This window comes from Bemisia tabaci, chromosome 4 (genome assembly GCF_918797505.1).
Source record: "Bemisia tabaci chromosome 4, PGI_BMITA_v3".
Classification (NCBI taxonomy): domain Eukaryota; kingdom Metazoa; phylum Arthropoda; class Insecta; order Hemiptera; family Aleyrodidae; genus Bemisia; species Bemisia tabaci.
This window is the reverse complement of record NC_092796.1, coordinates 2458996-2483021: the sequence shown is the minus strand read 5'-3', so window position 1 is coordinate 2483021 and position 24026 is coordinate 2458996. Positions and strand designations below refer to the sequence as shown.

General features: G+C 39.6%; 1 protein-coding gene across 1 annotated transcript in view; it reads left to right on the top strand.

The window, feature by feature from the left end:
* bru1 (bruno 1) overlaps positions 1-24026 on the top strand; it is a 554208-nt gene that overhangs the window by 16657 nt on the left and 513525 nt on the right. The window lies entirely within an intron of this gene.

The following is a 24026-nucleotide window of genomic DNA, read 5'->3' as shown; positions in this document are numbered from 1 at the left end:
CTAATGAAGAACGTCTTATCAACATTTGAGAGTTGCCAAATTTACTCAAGTAAAAATTTTGTTTTTGAGGAAAGTCATGAATATTTTTCCTTTAATTTTTCAGAGTCTTTAGATACAATTGCGAACAAAATTATCTGAAAAATTGGGAGGAAAATATTCATAAGTTTACCAGAAAATTTGCGTTTTATCAAAGGAAATTTGGCAACGGCTGAAGGTTCATACGGCGTTCTACCTCAGTACGGCAGTACTGGACAGGCAGCGAACTTACCGAAAAGCATCAAAAGTTATCAACGCAGAAAATAAAATCATTTCTCTCTCAAAATGCTTTGATTGAATCGGTAAACGATGTAAGCCCATGCGGGAATATAGCCCAGGTGAAGCTCCCCTTCATTTTGCTGAATAGGCACCAAACTTACCGCGAAGCGGAATAGTTACCATTCTGAGCACTATAAGAGCATTCATCCGTCTTCTTACTTTGACTGAAATGGCAAAACATCACGAGCTTTAGACGGGATCATTAAAGCAAGATGACTCACTTGCAAAGAGAAGTATAACTCGGACCAAGTCTTTGCAAAATATGCTATTTTAAGCGAGAATATGATCGATCAAATTTTCTACGCTAATAATTCCGAGGTAAAGTGTAAATGTTGTACATTGCCTAATGAGCCGATATTAACAGAAAGAAACCAAGTTATATTATAGTATTGAATCGAGAACAGTGTGTATTTTTAAGATTGAACTCTTCGGAAGACTTGATGTTGAATTTATGAAACTCCGTGTTTCCAAAAATTTGACCGATGGCTCCTCTCATTTTGATTGGACTTCATTTTGCAATAAGGAACTACTACAACTGGTTCATTGTCAAGAACACTTATTTGCATAGGGAGAATAAGAGCACTGTGTTCTTTCCAAAATAAGCCTGAACTATCACTCTTTAATTGCAAAATGTAGTCCAAGTGTGCTCAGAGTAATTTTATGCTCTTTTTATTTGAGGGACAACATTTTTTGAAGGAAGGCAACAGAACTGAGGTGTTGTTCAAGTGGAGCTCAATAAACGACATTTCTGTCGCCAGCAAAAGGTTTCAACATTCCATTCCATGGGCAGAAAGTTGCAACACTTGTGGGGTCGTCGAAGAAATTAACCGGCTTATGTCGAACGAAAGTTTGAGAAATTATCATAACTGCGAGTAAATGTAAGGAAAATTCTTTGAGCGTGGGCAGAAACTAACGGATATTACTCTTAACGGCTTCGGTTCGGGAGAGAGAGGGCGGGAAAACAATAACAATTTCAAGCCGAAAGAAAATAGATAGAGATAATAATTGATCACGTAAGCCGATAACAAAGAGGCAAAATATAAGGAGAAAGTAAACTCCGAATGCGAGACGGGGAAAAAGTACCGCCGTGCTAAGTAAAAACGACGTAGGTGCATTCGAATGTTGCCAAATTTCCTCTCAGAAAATATTCATTTTTGAAGAAAGTTATGATTATTTTTCCTTAATATTTTCAGGCTTTTTAGATCAAGTTACAGAAGAAATCCTCTGAAAAATCGGAAGAGAGATACTCGCAAATTTTCCCGAAAATTCGTGATTTGTCCAATGAAATTTGGCAACGCCTGGTGGCTCATACGGCGCTCTTCCTTAGGACGGGAGAGTATGGGACGGAGGGGGCGTGCATCTTATTTTATTACCTTCCCTCTCTATCCGATCCGCCTGTGATCCCCCTCGCTTATTTTGTTTTGCAGCCAATTTGATAAGTGTTTCTTTTTAAATGTTCTAATTTATTGCGAAAGTTCGCCGCTTCGATGCAAAACTTGGGATCATTTTTATCCTTGAACTTCTGCAGCCGCTCCCCTCGGATCGTCTCTCTTGGGGGCATTTTTGAGTTACTCCTAGGGATCCCGTTATGGAGCTCGGGAAATTCAATTCCAGTTGAATGCGAGCGTTGCCTAATCGAGCCAAAAAAAAATTGATTTTTGCCTGCATAATGGACACGGTAGCGAAATGCCATGGAATAAAAAAATCTTGAAATTTCACGTAGAATATCTCATGAAATTTCAGGAATTTATGAAACGTATTGAAAAATACAGGTTTTATTTTCATGTTTCGCAAAATGTAAAGATTGCGACTTCTATTTGTGTGTGTTTGAGTGCAGGTTGCATACTCTAGCTCCTGATAGATATGAAATGTATTTCACTGAAATTTCCAATCTTTCATTTCTTTCCTACTTTTCATGCCACTCTGCTGATAGACACTTTATAGTATTCTCAAAATTATTTTTGCAGCTTATTAGTTGCACATCGAATGGTTAAGGAACAGCACCGCTTAAGCAAACTGAGATATTACATTACGAAGAAAAAACTTCGCCATTTCTGTAGTTCTAAAATTATAGGGTTGCAATTATTGTATGCATTATAGCGTCATAACAGTGCTCACATGCGGAATCGGACAAACTAGAAACATCAACTCGCGTATATATACTGAAGAACGCGGGAAAACCGCTAACTCATTCTCACCAAAATTGTTAGTTTAGCTGTATTGTTTCTTAGCCTTCAATAATGTTATAGAAAACTAGGGGGCTACGCCCCCTGGCCGCTACGCGGCCCAACCCCCTGAAGGCGCTCCGCGCCATCAATGGGCCGCTTCGCGGCCCTATTTTTACCCTCCTATCAGTGTTAGTTTTATTTTTCCCCTAAAAAATTACGATATGAGGTATACTTTAATTTTAAACTTTACTTAAAATTACTTTAAAATTAAAAGGACGCGTTTTGGAATGACTGATTGATGAAATATTGCAGTAAAACAATGAACAATGATAGTCGGGTAATAATTAAGATTTCATGAGTCGGGGATCGATCCCACATTGACTTCATTGTGGAAGCATTCGACGTCTAAGACGACTCGGCCACCGCTCTACATGAAGATTACGGCGCGAATCTTGTGGAGATAAGTGTAGAGCTGATGCGCAGGCTACACAGCTACTGCGCAACCTCCTTCACCACTGCGCATCCTCCTTCACCACTGCGCATCCTCCCGCGCACAGCGGTAGCAGCACCGGAGCATTCTGTAAACTCACTCACTTTTATAACGTGATTTTAAAAAAACCTGGGTCCTTTTTCCAAAATCTGATCAGAGCGGGCTCATCTAGGGCCTATTACCTGTCGTTTTACGCAAAAATCATGGAAATCGGCCCAGTAGAACGCTCAAACGAACTATGACAAAAAGTATAAATTTACATTGTTTAAATGGGAAAATTCGCAACTTTACCACGTAATATAAAAAAACCTGGGCCATATTTTGAAAATCTGAAAAGAGTTGGCTTATCTAGAGACAATTGTCCGTCGATAACCGCAAAAATCATGAAAATCGGCCCGGTAGAACGCTGGAACTAAGCGTTACCAGTTTCGCAAAATTAGGAGGTCTCGGAGCTTATAGTATAGAAGATAGAAGACAAGTCAAAATTCACTGATACGACACAACTTACGCCAAAATACCAATATTTAGATGCGCGCCCTTTAGGGCACTTGAGAGACCTCTAAAGACGACCCCCCCCCCCCAAGTATATTTATTGATTTCGACACACATCGTTAGACATAATTTTCTCAGTTTCAAAAGAAACTTCTTAATGAGGGTGGAATCGCATAGATGCAACTATTCGTGCTCGATGCATGTCTGCGTTGCATCTGCAGAATTGAAAGAGAAATAGCACGAAGTGGGAAGATTCGCTCCACTGTATGCTGCCGATAAAGTGCCGCTCGATTTAAAAGAAAGGTTTAAAAACGAGGGCCGATTGATTGTGAGTCTCTCCTATCCTCGATTGTGTTGCTCATGTAATCCTTGAAGCATTACGACAAATGAGATAAACGGAAACAAATATAAAAACTGAAATAGAGGAAGAGAAAGACCGCACGTTGATGACGGCGCAGAAATACAAATATTCGTGCTTGATGGATGCCCATGTTGCGTCTGCAAAATTGAAGGCGCGCGAAGACGTAAACGCGAAATACTCCGCTCTATACATGATGTCATGACCTCTGATTCTTTTCTTACACGGAAAAAAGTGAAGTTGATGTAACATTCTGGATGTAAAACAAGTTTACGACAACTTATAAAATACTTAATTACCCGCCACAGCAGATAGTTTTACATCTTGGCGTTGCTAAAGTAACTGCTGTGGCAGGTAATTCAACATTTTGTAAGTTCTCGCACACTTTTTTTTTTTAAATCCAGAATGTGAAATCAACTTCACTACTTTTTTCGGCGCAGGATGTATTTTAGACCTACAACTGAAGCTCGTGTGTACCGCAGCGGTCCCATAGAACTTGCGGGTCACGCGTTTTTAGCATGCCTCGGGTGAATTTGTTTCACCTTGGGAATTTGAGAGTTAAAAGGGGTGTCTGAGGGGGGTGCATTTTTATAGACTAACATACAACCTAACTCGGTTCGAATCCAATATTGAATTTATATCGGTAGGACTCGAGTACGATTGGGGGATCTTCGATGTGTAAGCTAAGGAAGCGTAGGTGTCCAGAATGTTGTGCTTTGTATGCCTACTATCATCCCTAGTGTGCAGTGCTTCATGCCTCCAACGACTTTACCCCTAAAGCGTGAACGAAGAATCCTGTAAGTCCACACTATACTTGCTCTCGCGCTAATCAGAAATCGTTCATCGCGTTCAGTGGCGTGGCGTGCTTTACGATGTGTCGATTGATCTGTCATTTAAATCCATTGAAAAGGATCGATAACAGGGTGTTCGCAGCGAACACATTAATAATCGATTCTACACCACAGCTTCAAATAGGGGAATATCGATAAATCGATTATTCACGCCTCGCCACTGATCGCGTTGGAGCTTTAGCGATGCATGCTAATGTTTTCCATAAAGCCAAGTTTTGAAAATGATCCCTCATCAAAATGCCGCTTAAAAATCGCTCTGCACTACACAAATTAATAAAAGCACTACCATAGCAGGAAAAAAATATTTGGACTATTATTTTTATATTGAATAGCATTGGTTGATCGGTGTGCTGCACTATGGTACATCCGAGAGTGATTTCAAAAAGCGCGCCCTACTGCCACGCTTAAAAATTACAGAGAAATTGTTCTACGAAGCTGTCCGAAATTTCACTGAATATTCTTTGCGTTGCCGATGAAATTCAGTGAAATTTTCACACAGATTCAGTTACCAATTTCTCTGGAAAAAATTAAATGGCGGCGGAAATTTTTGAACGTCGTATGTCGCTTGTGACACTTTGGCTGGAAGGTGACGGTATATAATTTTTATCGGAAAGCGACATAAAAAACATAATATATCTTGCGTATTTCATGGACGAAGTTAGGTGTGGTCCGAATTGAAAATCGAGGCAACCATTGTGTCGAAAAAAATCCTATAAGAGCATTACCCGGCAGAAATTTACATCATCTGCTCAATACTCAACTCGATATACTCAGCTCGAAGTTGGACGAAATGGACGCAGAAGAATAGTCGGATTCCCAACTGAGTCGAGAGTACTGCCGTGCTAAGGAAGAAAACCGTATGAACATTCGAGAGTTGCCAAATTTCCTTCAATAAAATTTTTATATTTGAGGAAAGTTATGAATATTTTTCCTTGAAATTTTCGCGAACTTTAGGTGAAATTGCTTAGAATATATTATCTGAAAAATCGGAGGAAAATTATTCGTAAGTTTACCGGGAAATCCGTATTTTATCAATCGATATTTCGCAACGCCTGAAGGTTCATACGACGTTTTTCCTTAGTACGGCAGAGTAGGCGCCTGGCTTCATCCTCGATTCTGCCCGTATGAGGTCTTGCTCATTTCGCTCGGATGATCCAAAGCAAGGGTCCTCCGCGCTTCCCGATAACCAGAACAGGGCTCAACTGCCCCTGGGGAGTCCGCAACCCGCAGCCCTTGTCACGCCTCCCTACTTCGGACTCAGAATCGCCTAACTCGCATGTAAACCGTGCGTGCCTTCCGAGTTTTCTTCGGCAAGGTAGTATGCAGTTGGACTTCTTTTTTAATCAAAACGATGGACGGGCAGGGGAAGGCTCCATTCGAGATGCAAACCACGCGTCATCTCCTTTCTCCTCCGCTCGGAATCGCAGATCAAATGAAAATCCACTCTGTTTGCCTATCGATGGGTCAGATAAACCGGGGTAGGGGGCTTGGGAAATAATAAATACGAGGAATCATCGATCCTCTAACGCAAGGGCGTACCTCTTTGTTCACATGAGCCCTGAAAAGCATGGAGTTATACGGAGAACAGGGCTCACGTTGAAATGGAAATATGCCCTTATGTCAGAAGATCGACGAAATGTTCCGGTCGCTCCTTGTAAGAATGCCTCTTCGTGGATGAATTGACTTTAACAGAGTATTCTGTTTATACGATGGTGCAGTTTTGAATTTGTTACAACAGAATAAAGAAACAGAAACAATCTTGATTGGTTTCCGATCAAATTCGAGGGATTCGGTTTGAATAATTGCAGATTCCTAAGTACTATCGGTGTAAGAGCCTTCATCAATGTTGTAATTGCCGGAAATCGGTTGAACATATGTACGTATTTTTATCAAACGGAACTAAGCGCCAATTTGAGTTCCTTTTGAGGAATTTAGAATGCCGCATAGCGCGTTCTGTCAAACAGACCTAAGCGCCATGGAAAAGCACTGCGAGTATAGGACGAAATAAGCCGGACGCCCGATTCCGCCGCCAATCCAAGCCCCCCTCCACCTTCTCACCCTATGGCGCTTAGGTCCGTTTGATAGAAATACGCCCATATATCGCAGCAGGAAATCTGAGACTTTTCCAGAGCTTTGTCGCGTCGAAATGACGCGTTTTGCTCCGCTTGATTTTTTGCGCTTTTTTACATGCCGCAATCCGTTTTTCCAAATATCATTCCGCAATTTTAAAATTCGGTCATTCTCCGAAGACGTACGTCCTTAAAAACACAAAAATGAACAGGACACTAAGAAATACCTCTCTGTCCAATGTTTCAGCCATTTACGACTAAAAAACGAGGAGTTACATCAATTGGAAAGAAAAAATATGGCAACAATGGAATCGCATAGCTCACTCAGGATGCGTTTTCGGGCATATGTGCATAGGGAAAAAAGTCATATTTTGGGCCGAAAAATCAATCCTGATAGTTAAGTACGTTAACTTCTGGACACCCTGTGTACCATTTCTTTCCAGTCCTTAACTATTGCTTACACGTCTCTTTTCAAAACTCCCCACGTTACGCGAAGGTCTTTTGTTCAAATGCGCTCTATGGCGCTAATTGACACTATGTCGATGACTCTTGGAGCCACTCACACGTAACAATCGTCATCAATCGAGTGAGGAAGCGCCTCACTGCCGCCGTCCGGAGGAAGAACGCAAGAACGCCTTATGAGCCTTCAGGCATTCCCAAATTTCCTTTAATAAATCACGAATTTTTGGGAAATTTTTTTAATGTTTTTCCTTCAATTTTTCAGATAATTTTGTTCGCGATATCACCTGAATTATCTGTGAATTCCAAGGAAAAGTAGCTATAGCTTTCTTCAAAAATAAAAATTTTATCGCATTAACTTTGGCACCTCTTGAATGTTCATACGGCGTTTTTCCTTGGCACGGCAGCTGATCAGAAATCATGTTTCTCGAGTTCGGAGAGCGCCACATTTCTGCAGTGCTATACGGAATAACGTCCCATGAGCATTCAGACTCTGCCATATTCTTTGTGATAAGATTCGAATATCCTGCAAGATTTGCGGATATGTACATTTGAAATTTTCAAAGAATTTTTTTTCTCAGTTATTTGCTTTAGTTTTTTTTGGTCAAGGGAAAATATTCTGAAGACTCAATGCTTTATCCCCAACGTTGTTTTCTGTTGATCTTCGTGCAACATGTGTGGGAGAAATCAACAACATTTACGACGTTTTGTCACAAAAACTAGAAATCGAATGTAAAGATGGTTCATTTTTCTCGCAAGATTTTGAGGGACATCAACAACGTAAAAGATCCGTGGAGATGCACCACTGAGAGCTTCCCCACAAAGCGAAATTTTACCGCGAGCTTTTTTGCAAGCTTGACTGTGAGCAATAAACCGAAAAATGTGTGTAAATTAACCTGGCGACCTAAACTTAACATAACTTAAATGTCACATGAAAAACATCGTATGCTGTTGATTTCTCGCAAAAATGTGTGGCGAAGATCAAACAGCAGAATATCGTTTTCAGACTCAGGAAAATGCCGTTGAGTGGTGCCAATATCTGCAAAGAATCTCTGCGGGGCCCATTACTGCTGTACTAAGCAAGAACGCCGTAAATCCATCAATATTTTCCCGCGTTTTTTGGAACTTAACACTTAATGAAATAGAAACTGTTTTACCCATGCACCTCAAATTTTCAGGTTGAGTTCTTGATAGTATTTGCGAAGGAATTCTGTAAAAACATGGCCCCAAGGCACACGAGTTTTTCCTCTATTATACATTGTTTTCAAAAAATTTAAAATGGCGTTTACGGAGTTTTTGCGTTGCACGGCAGATTTTAGCTTGAGCGTACCCTGGATGCCCTTTCATCTGGTTGGAGGGCTTTTCCATTTTTTTGTGGGGCCGATGGGTTGTCGCTCGGACACGCACTCACTGTGACATCGACGGTGGCTTCCTATTCCGCGGGAGGCATCGCATGTAATCAATACGGGATCGCGCCATCCATTTTCACTTGCCGTCGACACGTCACTTCAGGGAAGAGATAATCTATTTATTCCTTTGTTCCTCTGTCCACCTCTACATTTTTCATCGCGTGCCGCCTCCCGCGCCTCCCCCTCCCTCCCCGCCACCAATTACTACCGATGAAACTTTAAAAGCTGTCTTGTGGTTGCCAAGCTTTCCGCCGCACGGTGGATCCAGTCAATTAGAGGTCGGACATGAAATTTTCTACTAAAACGGCAAATTTTTATGTTCATTTCGACACATTGTAAATTTTAAGGTGTGTTTCCAGAAGAAAACACGAAAAAGCCAATGGAATCACTTTTAGAACCTCAACGTTTTTTTTATGAACGGAGTTATAAGCGTTTAAAATTTCCAAATTTGTGTCCGACCTTTCCTATTGACTCGATCCAATGGGCGTCATTTCTACTCAGCACGGCAATTACTTTTACAGTTTTCTTTCTTTCTTTCTTTTTTTTAAATATTACATGCTGAATATGAGAATTACTTCATTTAAACAATGTAAAAAATGTTCAATTTGTTGTCACAGTTCGTTCGAGAGATTTATCAAGCCGATTTTTATGATATTTGCGGTCATCGATACGAGACAGCTTCTAGATTAACTCACGAGGGGCCCTGCAAAGCGGACCTAAAAGTGCGCGAAGCACCATCTAGGGGTTGGGCCTCGTAGTAGCCAGGAGGTGCACCCTCCTGCATTTCATGAGAATGCGAGGTATAAAATTCCAAGTTGCTCGAAGAGGATTCGTCAGTTCTCAAAGCACAGCATGTATATGTCCAGGCAAATGGTCAAATCAGGCATTTTATTAAATGGCCAGGAAAATAGTCAAATATTCTTACTTAGACTGGAATCCTGATTATTTTGCTGACTGTGGACAAAATAGTTCTCTGTTTATATGGCAAAGAATTCTGTATAAAAATTAGGTTCCTACGATCATAATTACGTTTTTTCTGGTCTTTGAATGCAAGTTTAATCTCAAAATTTGCAGCATTTCATAAAATAAAAAGCGTCCATAGCTTGGACGGTCGAAGAAACATGAGTAGCATTTTTGAACGAGAAACACAATGACAGTTTGTCCTTTGACGGATTTTAGTCTCAAAATATTGAAAATTTGAGAGGTCCATGTGAGAACATAAAAAACATCGTAAACTCTAATAATTTGGATACCTGCCTAGGCCTTTGATAAAATGCTTGATTTGAGTATTTCCTTGCGGCGTATCTAAGCTTTTCGATCAACAAGAAAATATGCTGAAGCGCATTAACTTTCATTTAGGGTATGCGTCTCATTAATGATTGAAGTGACTGAAAAATTTAAGCAATTTACCACAAGGAATAAACTGATTTCCGATAAGCGCTTCACACACACATCCTCACCCTCGCCCGTGAACGTCTTTTCTCCTCGTCAAATGTATGCCTTATCACTTTGTGCGTTTAATATTAGATCGACCCCCTCCCCCGCACACCACTCTCTTTTATCAAGTTTCAATTTCCTCTCAACGTTTATTATCATACCTCGAAAGTTGCTCAATTTTTAATTCGCACCCCCTCATCCCTCTATTTTCGCCGGTCCTCGTTCCGAGACCCTTATTAAACCAATCGCTGGGGCCCCACCCTTCATCTTCCGAGCTCAAGCTCATAACTTTCACCATCGAATTGTTATTAAAAGCAAGATAGGAAGCACCGTAAACTGCGCGCAGAACTGCCAAATCGTATGCGAAGGAAAAATCTGGCTCTTGGATTCGATCGACTAAATATGAACTGTACAGTTTTGGGAATAGCTCGCCCGGTGATTTCACAGTTTGTCTCATTCGAGAGGCTACCGAAACTTTCAGTTATGATACAATTCAGTGCTTGTTTTTATTTTAGAACTGAGGATTACGTGTTCATTTTGTATTCGTAGGTAAAATATAGATTTCTCTTTCGTTGATAAAGAGCATACTTCCAGTGGCGTTTTTTGATTGGAGAAGGAAATGCAGGACTAACACAAAAATGAAAAGCAACCTTATCAGAGACAATAATGCAACTCGAAAACAACTTAAAGTGGGACTGAAGCAAAATCAAAATAAAAACACACAAAAATTACAAGAACGGGACATTTTGCAACTAAATCACAAGTGCATTCTCAACCGGGTAGCAAAAAAAAAAAAAAAAAAAAAAAAAAAAAAAAAAAAAAATCTGAGTCTTGGATATATCTTTTCTCTGTTAATTTTTTCTCTTTTTTCCCGGTTGGTAATGCACTTGGAAATTAGTTGCGAAATGTTCAGGTCGGATTTTTCTTTCTTTCTTACTTTGTTTCCTTGCGGCCTTAGCCCTATTTTAAGTGGTTCATATTCTGTAAAGACACAGAATTAAATGGGATGCTGAGGCTTCTAATATTACCGTTTCGCCTGTAATTTTCCAGGTAGGCCCTAAAATATCCTTATGCAGGGTTAGTTACGTACTCAAAAATTTTCATATTTTTTTACTGATATATCTTACTCAAATCTTGAATTGAACCAATCACTTTCCAAATCACGGTAAGCGCCAAACTTTCGAATTTCGATAAAAACAAGAAAATCCGTTTTATTCGGTTTGTTGACAATCTTCGGATTCCAAAAAATGAATTTTCTTTTAGCAGGCTACTTTGAAATCAGACATGATTGAATCCCCCTACCTCCGAAATAAAAATTGGCACTTATATGATTTGGAAAATAATCGGTTCACTATGTCAAACGCAGATTTAGTCCCACATGCTATCACTCATGTATTATTACAGAACTTTCACACACATACAGCGTGCAAAAAAGTTTGGTCTTTTTATTATGGACCGAAAGCACGGCGTTCTGTATTGATCAGACTATTCGGTTCATATAGCCGTATTTTCGGTTCCACAAACCAAGTCCTCACTTCCTACAACCGAGCCTCAAAACCAATCCGAACTGTGGAAAAAAACCGTTCATGGTTTTTAGAACCAAGAGTACGGTTAAGTAGTACGGCCGATTTAGATCGACATGCATACGGTCCGCATGATTCCATTTTTTAAAAGTTCACCATCGAACATATACATATATATTCGGTGAGCAAGAAATAAATGGTGGTAATTTCCCTTTAACTGGTCCGCCTTGGTCAGGGCATTTCCTAAAGCCCTTAACAGCACACATAAACATTAAATATGATGAATTCACCCTGATACTTGGCAGATATGCTTGTCACATAATAACGGTCGATTTTATACATTTTTTTGTGTTCTCTCCTTCTTTTTCTCCTGTCGTGTTATTACTCATCATTCCGCCATCTTGACTCTTTCCGCGCTTCACGCAAGACTGCAGCACGTGTTCTCTCGGGAAATTATTAATTTATTGGTCGAGCGCATCTTTTATGGTCAGCTTGTTTATAGGCCAATCTTTCGATAAGTTTTCATTTCTCTTTAAAAATGTGTTGGCTCTGAGATTTTTACGTGTCCCTTATTTTCTACTTTTCCCTATTGTTAGACGCTTTCGATTTTTAGAGACGTCATTTTGGGAGAGTAAGGGGAGCATACTCCCCCTGCATTTGAGACTCGGGACCTGTTTTCAGGGTAATTTTGATACATTTTGATTAATTGTGAGACTTTGTTGTGTGTTTTTGTAGTGTTTTGATGTAGATTTCAATGAGCATTTGACATTTTTCTATAAAGAACATTTCGAGGAAAATGAACAAGTATTTACCAGAACCCTGTAACTACCGATATGAATTTTCTTTTTGCACTCATTTTTTAGGTATATATGTAGGTACCGTTTTGAAAGACGATATTTCGTCACTCTTCTGATGTAAGAGCGTATTTTAGTTCTCGCGTGAGCCTCATTTATTGTATTACTGTATATTTTCCGGGGCTCATGTGCACTGATAAAAATATTTTTGTTCTTGTGCTACTTTGGTTAATATAGGAAGTGAAACACAAACCAACTCAAATTTTGTGTTGATTTTGGTAGGTATTTTGCGAATAATTAAGCGCAAAAAGACAATAGAAAGACTGAGAAACCCCAGAGTCAACCAAAGGCTTGGGATATTCTGAGTTTTACTTCCTGTATTAACACAAAATTTTGGATACTTTTTAACTATATGTGGAAGTAGAGATACGCCCTCACGTTAGAGGAGCGACGACTTAATTCCTACCACTCGGAGGGAACATAGTTTTATACGACGCACTTTTTCAGCCACATGACAGCAAATACGCAATTTCTATGAATTAATCGTAAACCATTGAGGACCGTCCTAAAGAAAAGAGTTAAGAAATAGCAATATGAACAAAGCCTTATACGCTCTTTTCTAATACTGCCGTTGTTGAGGAATCCCTTTTTGCATAACGACGTTCAATTCTCACTCCCCAGTTCGAACGTAACGTAAAGTTTTGCGCGACATGTCGTTCAAAAAAAAGGGACGTCTCCCCCACGGGGAAGTCTCTGGGAATTATTCTCCCTGGGCGTAGAAGTAAATCCCTTGGAGAGGGAGATAGGTGAGGGAGCATAACCGTAGTCTCTATCTTCCCGACTCGAGTGACCACCATTAGCCGTGTAATGAAAAGATAAAAAGCACTGTAAATTCAACGGTCTCGCGAACGACCAGAAAAAAGGGGTGGTCTGCGTGGGACATCAAAACACGGACGTAACGACCCTTACGGAGGCTCTAATTCCGTGCGGCCGCATTACGGAAACAATAGCCGCGGATGAACAGGGAGTTATTGGGCCGCGCTGCCGAGTCGACTCAAAAATTGACGCCCGGCTTTATTATTACCACCTATCCTGGAAAAAAAGTCGCTTGGATGTAGAGTTCAGACTCTTGAAAACATTTAGGTACAAGAAAAAATACTCTTGATACAATCGGACTTTTTGCTTGAATCTAAAGGAAATCCGCCCAAATCAAGAGGCTCGCCTCTTCGATTCAAGGAAAAATCGGATCGAATCAAGAGTATTTTTTCTTGTCAATGTTATTAAGAGTCTGGACTCTAGATCCAAGCGACTTTTTTCCAGTGGTCGGTACGAAATTCCTTTTGCAGGCGCTAGTCTCACTCCCGGAGATGCAAAATTGAATTTTTCGGGAGTGAATCTTATTTGAAATTTTATGAAATCTTGTTCGAAGGTCTGAAAAATATTAAAACTTTATTGGTACGGAGTTTAACGAAAAGCACCAAATCCCATCAGGAAGTATAGAGTTTTTAATCCTTTGCAAAACTGAATGTTTAAGAGAGAGAACAACTTAATCAGCCAAAACACATAATAAAATAACAACTTAATTTGGGGCAAGGCTGCAAAAGGGGAACAAATCAAAAGAAAAACCCGAACGTTTCGAAATAGTCTTAGTTTCATTATCAACCGGAAATAACAAAAATTAAATAAAAATGAGTCGTCGATTGGTACACGGACTTCATGTCCACTTTTTTTACGTCCACAGACTTTTCGTCCACAATTTTTACGTCCACAGTTCTAAAGCCCACAATATTGTTAAGTCCATTACTTAAACGTCCACTAAGTTAAGTCCACGAATGTAAAGTCCACTAAAGTCAAATTCAAGCGTCATATTTTAGTCCGTGTGTAAAATTATATTGACAATATCGAAATGAGAAAATTAAGAGAGAATGAGGTGTTGTTATCGTAACTCATATTTTAAATGAAATGTTAATTTCTTCTTTTGATTCATCTTTTCAAATTGTCTTTGGTAAATACTTGGTTTCATTTCTATCCTTGAAATTTCCGATATAAAATATGCCTTAAATGACATTCTTTTTTTTAATGAAATTGATTACTTCATTTTAAAACATTACATTTTTAAAACGTGGTAAATATTTGTAAAACCTTTTCCAAGCAATGGCATCGATATGAATCTCAATGAGCCGTAGTTGTGATGAATGAAACTATACAAAAATTAATAAAAGAGGAAAAAAACTAAGAAGCACGCAATTTTTTGTTTTTAACTTATTTGTACATCGACCTCCTTAAGTCAAATACGTCCAATTTTGAGCGTTTAGTTGCGCTTACACCACGCTGCAGCACAGTAAAAGCCCAAAACATAAAAGAATAAATTTGAATGCTTTGGAAATCATTAAATTTGACACGGAACCACTATTATATTTACAAAAAACACATTATATTTTCCAGTAGTACATATTTCTTTTACATCAGTTTAAAAGGGAATAATCAATGCAGAGAGTCAACGCTGACTCCTCGAGTTTAAATATTAGAGCCTAACACAGAGCGGAGCGGCGTGTTAGCAGCGCAGAACGCGCACCGGCGCCTACAAACCTAACGGGATACTTCACGCATTGCGCAACGCGTGAAGTATCCCGTTAGGTTTGTAGGCGCCTATGCGCGTGTCACGCTGGTTGCCTGCCGCGCCGCAACGCTTCAAGCAACTATTTCGCGTCAGAGGCGTTGCTCAGTATCCTACAAGATTGAAGGCGCACGAAATAACTAGTTAGGACTCGAGGTCCCGTTAGGACTTTCAATTTTGACTCCACCTGTTACTGAAAAATGTTTAATTTGGCATTGGACCGTTTCCTAGGCTCCCGCTTTGGTTTTCATCTTATCATATCCGTATAGTGTACACATGAACATATGTTTTTATCTGCTCTTAGAGTCTGTTCTCTTTCATGACTTGATTCATGAATGAAATGTTTTTAAGAGTGAAGTTAGTAGTAGTATGCATTTATTTTTGAGGTGGTTCCTGTCATTTAAATGAGAAGAAAAAAATGTGGACATAACATGTCCACAATTTGGACAATTTTGGACATATTCATGGTTGGACATTAAATCATGTGGACTTAATAAAGACTGGACTTAACGTTTAGTGGACATAAATAGCGGTGGACATTTATTTAATGGACAAAAGGTAGGTGGACATAAAGTCCTGGAGGCCGTTGATTCGCTGTTATTGCAAGACCGAGACTTATTAATGTTCAGGACAAAGTTAACCGACAATTTTGATGTTTAAAATATTTTGTTTCGGATTTCAAAGAAAATTTAAAGAAAAAATTACGAATTGAAGAGAAAACTTACGACCGATTGAATTCCAAAATACACCCTACTCGTTTTCTTCCAAAACATGACTCCGTGTGGTTGTGTTAAAGTCAATCCATCCGAAACGGGTCCGTTGTCCACAAGATTTCTGACATGCTCAAATTAATTGTCGTTCGATTTTGCTTTGATTTTTTTTTAAATTATATGACGTATCATCTAAAACTCTACGACAATGAATTCAAAATTTTATGAAATTTCTTTGGGTAAGGAGGTTTCATAAAATTTTATAGAGTAAGCAGAGTATGCACTTACGAGTAACCGCGAATTCAATTTCTGAAAATTCAAAAATTCGACTCTTACATTTTCTATAGATGCTGTGTGGCTACTTGAGTAAGTTATCAGTTGTTTCCAAAACTGTCATGAGATTTTGCATCCCTGTGCACTCAAAATTGTAATGATCCGTGAATCCAGGTCGTTCATGTAGCATTCGCGAGGCTGCCAAGATGAGCGATTCACAAGTGGAAAAAGAATATTTCGATGGGAAAGCTGCAAAAATGCGTCTTGTTAGCGGTGTTTCAAAGTCTCCGCACTAACTTTACTTAGACAAGGCACGAATTTCAGCATTCTGATACACGTTTCTTCACCAAAATTTCACGTAAAAAACGATACGCACAACGAAAATTACCGAAATCAACTCCTTACGAAGATATTTAATGATTCTTGATGCGTGAATTCAAACCACCCGCTCATGAAAACTCAATGCTCAACGTGAATCACATTGCGCGCTAAACGTTATCATGGCAGTCTCTGCGACATAAAAATGTGGCAACCTCAATCTTGACGCCTTGGCTCAGCTATAGCAAGTTGTTTATAGTTTGAGCCATACTTGGTGGGAAATAAACATTACTCGATTAAGAAGCTTGCTGAAACCGTTGTAGTGCACGATCTGACTCACGTAGAGCTTTGAGTTTCTTATGAGCAGGCAGTTCAAATTCCTCGTAATCAATGTGAAATACAAACGTTAATATCTTTGTCAGGAGATGATTTCAGTAATTTTCGTAGCGCAAATCGTGTTTTACGTGAAATTCTGGTTAAGAACCATGTATCAGAATTCTTAAATTCCCACCTTGTCTAGTAGTCCATTGATCAACTTCTTGGTCATGGGCCATTATGATTGTTCCTTGATCATAGAATTGAATCAGTGAGAACAAAAACACACCAACTCGGTAACTTGAACATGCTCAATTATCATTGGAGACACTTAATTTTCATAAAGGTCATTGGAGTTAGCGCATCTGCTCCAACCTGGACCTTTCAAAGTGTCCTGCAATACTTGCCTTCTGGCACCAACAATTTTTTTCTCAAACTAACTTCTTCACCTACTGTGCGGTTTTGAATGTTTCTGATTATTTTCATTTTTTCGAGTTGCAGTGTTTTCGTTCTCACTGATTCAATTGGGGTATTAGACTTGACCTCTTGTTTTCGCTCCAGCTGCAGTTAGCAAGAAGGTCCATTGTTTGGGTGAATTGGGCAACAGGGAAGGAGTCGTGCTGTGGGTGTTGCGTCGGGCCGAGATCAGGAGTGACTCGGGGACAAGGGAATGGGACCGGGAACGGGTCCTCGTAAAGATAACTCGCATCAATAATGAGAGTCTCGTGGCAATCTTGAATCTGAGAACGACGAGCACCGCAACGAGCTGTTTTTGTTCGGGCCCGAGTTTCCATCCGCTCAATTCCACTCCGCTGAACAAAGTAGTCTTGGCTCAACTCCCGTCATACCAACGATAACTTTAAAGTTTCCTCGAAATCGCGCCGTTCCTGTTGTGACCGCGGCTACCGCCTCCTTATCGACTTCGGCCTCGTCAGATCCCAACGCGCGTCGTGCGTCGCTTTCCCGTTTCCGATTCCCCGAAATTATCCTGGTCCAGGTCCCGAAACGCATATTTTTAATTAGTATCAGGGTTGCCACGCTCAGGGAAAATCGGGAAAGTCAGGGAATTTTAAAATGTCAGGGAAAATGACGAAAGTGCCAGGGAAAAATTGCTAAGTCACCTTTATTTGCTTTCCAGGTTGGGTTTGACAGGGTTGCCACAATCAGGGAAAACCGGGAAATGTCAGGGAATTTTATCAAGTCAAGGAAAACCGGGAATTTCAGGGAAAATGACGAAAAGAAGTCAGGAAAAACATGTATAAACACCTTCATTTGCTTTCTAGGATGGGTTTGAGGTTTCGAACAACAAATTTTGTCCGAAGACTATTTTTAATTATGCCCTTTTAACCGTCCGTCACATCTTGAATTGTCAGGGTATTTCGCCAAAATATGTCAGGGAATTTTATTTTCTAAATTCTGTGGCAAGTCTGGTTTGACCATTGAAACAACAGATTTTGCGTGGAAACAATTTCGAATTACGTCTTCTAAATCATCTGGCCTATCCATAAGTATGAGGGAATTTTACCAAAGTGTGTAAGGGAAATCAGGGAAATGTCAAGGAATTTCAACCTCTAAATTCTGTGGCAACTCTTTACAATGTTCCACGATCTCCGATATTATTCTAATTGATTTGAACAAACTCACTCCCCTCTCTCCAAGGTCTGAGAGACCTCGGTGCTGGCCTTGTTGGTTTTACTTTGCCAATATTGCAGTTTTGACCGCATACTTTAAGTGTGGTCACGCTAGGATTGTATTTAGCAAGTGGATAATTTTTGTAGAAAGTGCTGATAAAGTACTTATTGGCCAGCTAGTTTCGGAAACGCCTTCAATTGTGGCGTGATACCTCACGCGTTCCGGAGAGTACGAATAGTTGTATCTTTGCGCCTTAGCAGTGCGATGGAAGATTAATATTGAAGTAGCCTCCACGATGGCTTTGTTGGTTTTACTTTGCCAATATTGCAGTTTTGACCGCATACTTTAAGTGTGGTCACGCTAGGATTGTATTTAGCAAGTGGATAATTTTTGTAGAAAGTGCTGATAAAGTACTTATTGGCCTGCTAGTTGTACCTTTGCGCCTTAGCAGTACGATGGAAGATTAATATTGATGTCGCGTCGCGTTTTGGTTTCAGGTAAGTAAGGTGTGTGCGCGGCGCAGCAAATATGATTCAGAGGCTATTTATGCCTTAAAAATGCATGATACGGCAAAACGGACGAAATTTCCGTCCAAAGGATCCGTAACTTATGACTTCTACCTCAGAATGACACTTTAAAAATGCCTAACTTCAAACTTTGCACTTAGGCCCTTTTGCCTTTTTTTGCCCTTTTTGCTTTTTTTCTTTTTTTTTAGAGGTGGGTTAAAATTAAAATTTTGGAATTTTTCAAAAAGTATGTTTAATTTTACACCAGAGAGAAACTTTTTAGAGGTAGCGCTTTTCGGATTTCGAAAGACCCAAAAATAAGACACCCTAACCTCGGTCCTTCGAAGCCGAAGCTCTCTACAATTGGATGACAGAGTTATACCTGTACATGAGCAACAAATCATGAAGGAAGTGTATTGCCGAACTTATTTACTCTCGTTTTCTTCCCCGCACTCAATGGTTGCGACTTGCGAAGGGCCAACACATTGGATTACCATCAACGTGATCCAGGTCCGATCCTGGAGGCTGGCGACTAATTCTAACTAATTCATCATGCAAATTTTTTATTGAATGAGCGCAGCGTCCCGAAGCATGATATGAGAAGACACAAAGAATGAGAAAATGTCAATTTGACTGCGTCTGCTTTTTCTTGCCGTAAGCACCTAAACTGAGAAATAAGTATTGAAGATTATGCTCCATTTCGCGATAGTGCTTTTGAATTTATCCTGCATCCATTCTGTGCTGAGGCTCCTCAACCCGATCTCGCGGAACAGGTTCCCAAAGCCTACATAGAATATTAATACCGCACAAGTCGTCCCGTACCTAGTTCGACACAGCAGTTTGTCACTGTTGAACTCCTCGGTTCTCAAATCCCCGTAAAACCCTGGCTCAGGGTATTCAAATTTCTGATCTCAATCCCGAATCGCACTTACATTAATTGAATTCCCAGATTCTACTGTTTCTCAAGGTAGATTGGAACTATCCAAGCAAAGGATTTCGACTAGATAGCGAAAGCTGTCAGGGAGATCGTATGCACTCCTGTATTATGTCAACATAACGGCTGCTTCGAACTTAGTTCTCATGAAATTAAGTTGTTGCCAGATCTCAGACGTATTTTTTATACTTGATGGAGAGAGAGAGGAGAACCAATTTAATTTCATGATTGATTTAAGCACTGACCTCTACTAGTGCTTACGTGCTTATTTGTTCTATTTTGAAGTAATTAAGAAATTTTGTTCAGAAAATTGATATTCTAATGGTTTACCGTTTACGTGCAGAATAAAAGTGGGGGTTTTGTAGATAGTAAGATATTATGCGAACGATAAACATTTTTCACGTTTCTTTCATTTTAAATATAAGTTTCAAATTATGAAAAAAAAGCCTACAGATCCACCGAGATAGGCAGAACATAGAGGATATAAAAATCATTGAAAACTTCATATTTTCCTTTTTTTCAATCGCAATTGTTTGGAGTCTTCGATTTTGTTTCTTTATTTCTAACGAATGAGCGAGTGGTTATTTTTGCCTCTCTTGGTGTGGGGTGTAGAGAGTAGGAATTCAATAGGTTCCTATCGTAACTTAATAGATGTTGTCTCATGTAAAACAAGAATAGTCAAGGAGGTATGTGATATCGTTTAACTTCGAAAAAATTGAAACATCTGTTTTACACCTTATAGCCTTGTACCGTCGAATTTTAGATACTTTACTAATTAATTGAACCTGAAAATCAATTGTAATACTTCCTCTTAATTGTGCGTTCAAAATAAAGTTATTGATTTCCTGATGCTCAGTTGACTGACATTTCAATTTTTTTCTGAAATTTTATGACTAAGGTCTAGTTTAAAAAGATTCAGTGAGAACTGGTTCTCACCGGAATCTCTCGCGATAAATCTTCTTTTAAAAGAGATACATTTTTCATTGAAATTTCAAGCTACTCTAAATTGAAATGTAAATAGAATTCTCTGAAATTTTGGAGTGAGGCGTTCTCACAAGTTTTTTTTCGAAAATCCGTGTTTTACCAGAGGAAATTTGGAAACATTCAAATGCTCTTACTGTGTTTTTTCTTAGTATAATAGAGCGCTTATATGCAACTATCGCTGTTCAATAGATGTCAAAGTTGCATACCTAAAATATTGAAGGCGCGTTGGCTTCTCTTTTTGAGCTCACGATCATTGGCGTCGCTCTGATAGTTAGGGAGTTTAATACAGGTGTTTGTCTTTGGTGTCTTGGTTTTTTGGTGGTTGTCTTACCTCGTGTTGCGCTCTTTTGCAGTAACTGACCACCGCCGGTATCTACAGACCGTGTCATGAGACACCGAGTTCACCAAAAATAAAATAGAAATTTTAGTTCTCCCAAAACCACTGTCTATCAATCGGTTACTCAACTCCGTGGAGACAGTTTTTCGTCCAATTTCACCGCGCGCAAAGTTATTCTCGTACCGGAAACTGTACACTGTGAAAAAAAGTTTTGTAATATAAACCGAATGTACGGTGTTCAATATCGGCCGTATTGCCCGGTTCATGCGACCGCTCTCTCAGTTCTAGGAACCGTATCCTGGGTTCATACAATTGAGCTTTTCCGTTTGAATGTTCGGTTGCATGAACCGAGGATAAGGTTCTCAGGACCGAGAGAGCGGTCACATGAACCGAACAATATGGTCGATATTGAACACCGGACATTCGGTTCATACGACCGAAGTTTTTTCTCAGTGTAGGTATTTGTTTGCAAATCCCTCCCGAGCTTAACTGACTCATTTTGTTTACTGATTCGGATTTGGTGTTCATCTATCATGATTATTTTTTAATTTGTGTTCAGCATTCAAGTGTTTTTTTGCGAAAGCTCAGAACTGTCACGTGGCTATCCTCCCCACGCATCATTTTATATTTTCGCCTCAAAAGCAAAACTTTTTCGCTGTCGTCGCCTAAGCCATTCCCGTCTGTAAAAGCCCCATTGATAATAACTCCGTCATTCTCTCCCCAAATTAATTTCTAATCGGTTTATCTCTTCATTCTTCCGGTCGGCTCATTTCCAGCCCCCTCATTTCTCAATTTGTCCTTCATAATCACGCACCACCCTTTTCTTTCCTGCCGCTCACTGTGCCAGATCGATCCAAAGTTCCTATTTTATACGCGATCGGGGAGTAATAATATTTGCGCACCAAATGACTCTTCTAAACGATAATATGCACGGAAAAAATTGAATGTTGATTTAGCATTTATACTGTTAATAAAAAATGTCGCTGATTTTACATAAAAAAAGAATGATAACTTAACATTGAATTTATTCATTCAATCGCGGACGTAGTTATCACAGCAATTTTTATTGTAAAATCAGCATTCATACTTGTCACACATTTTTTGGACATCATAAATGCTAAAGCAACATTCAATTTTTTCCGTGTGTTTTAAAAGGAGAGGCATTACAGGCGTGACGAACTGTCGAAAATAAACATGCAGAAATATGTGACTCGATTTTTGTGTTTAAAAATTGCCACCCCTCATTTTTTAGAAAGTGTTGAGGGAAATTAGACTTTCTTTCACAAAATTGTTTTAAAAATTCTTTAAGAGAAGAGATTATGCGCATGCCCCATGCCCCCTACCTGTCACGGCGATTTGCTCCTTTAATATGTAAGGTAAAATATACATAAAAAATGTATGCCTAAACTTCGGCAGGTAGATTTCACATTATTCAGATCATTTCTCATTCTTCTTAAATTTATACACTTATCATAGGTTTTGATTTACATTTTGATCACGCAACGGTGCGGCAATAGTGTTCACACGGGCGGGTGGTGGGGGGGGGGGGGGTCGCTGGTGCTGGGTTAGGGGGCTGAGGGAAACATTTTCAAATAATTGTTAAAAATGTGTTTTTTTTAACCAACCTACAAATATCTACTTTTTTATGTTTAAAATCAACTATAAAAAAAAAAAAAAAAAAAAAACATATTTTGAACATTTCAAAAGAGGTTTCCTATGAGTAGTTGCTTAAGAGCATTAGTTGATTATTTTTCGGAAAATGTGTTTATTAAAGAGAAAAAATCAAACGTTTTTCAAATACCTACTTTCCTTTTTGGTGAGATGTTAGGGGTGGCTTTCGTTGGACGTGGTTGGGTTGAAGAAGGATGCGATGTGGCAGCGGCTCCAGCTTACCGCCCAATCACCCGTTCGCGTTTTAATTGCTGCATCTATTTAGGGGTTGTTGTTAACCGCGCGTGGCATCTTGATCTTCTTCCCCTCGAAGCCTCCCCGAGAACAAACGGAGGGTTCTTTTTTACATCCTCCAACTCTTTCCGAACTTTCGGTATTACGCACGCCTTTCGTGACGTCAGCGCAATTTCATCCCCGTAAATCCAGCTCCTCATCGCGGTGTTCGGCCTCGTGGAAGCAGGGTGACAGCTTGCTGGGAACAGTAACTCGTTAAAATTTGACCCTAAAGTTCCCCCAACTTATTTCGTGGCGGTTCATCATCCCTAGATTTAGTTGCTTCGACGCAAAAATAAAACAGACTTAAACACGAACGTTAATTGGACGCATCAAACCACGATCAGCCTGAATTCATTACGTTTTGCCAGATTTACGTACGCAATTTCTTTTTCACGTCAACAAGTAAATAAGCAACATCCTGCTTTGACATTGTATTTGTGCATCACAAGGGAAATTTGTGCAATCACAAGGGGATATAAGTCAATAGATTTTTAAAGTATTATGTTGCTTAGTTATTTTGAGAAAGTACGTAACGTGAGAGGACATGTAAGCAACGTGAAACCTAGTAAAGGTGCCTCTGGCTCAACTCATTTCATTCCCCCATCAACACTGCCCAGCAGACCGTTTATTGAAATTTTGTGTTAGTCGGGTGGAGATAGACGACATAGGTCAAATGGCTTAACGTGATTGGTCGGCTATGTCTTATCCCTGGGTCATGCCTATGTCTGGTATAATGAACGCGACTTACTGTCGGAAACTCAAGAAGTGCCTTTAGCTTGTCGTTGATTTCACCTATACTAACATAGGCACAACAAAGCATCGATAAGACACAGCCGACCAATCACACGACGCCTTCTAAACTACGTCATCTTTCCCGGCCGGCAAACACAAAATTTCAATACTCGTTATCGGCCTGCTGCTTTTACTTCATTGTTGAGCTTTTGTTGCTTCACTATTTTTGCAGAACAGAGAACCTTATTTTCTTGTTTGTGTTATCGTTTTAAGAGGCAAATTGAAAAAAAAATCCGTGTATGTTTTGACTTTGCCTACTTCACGTCTCTATGCGGATTAAGTTTATGATATGAATA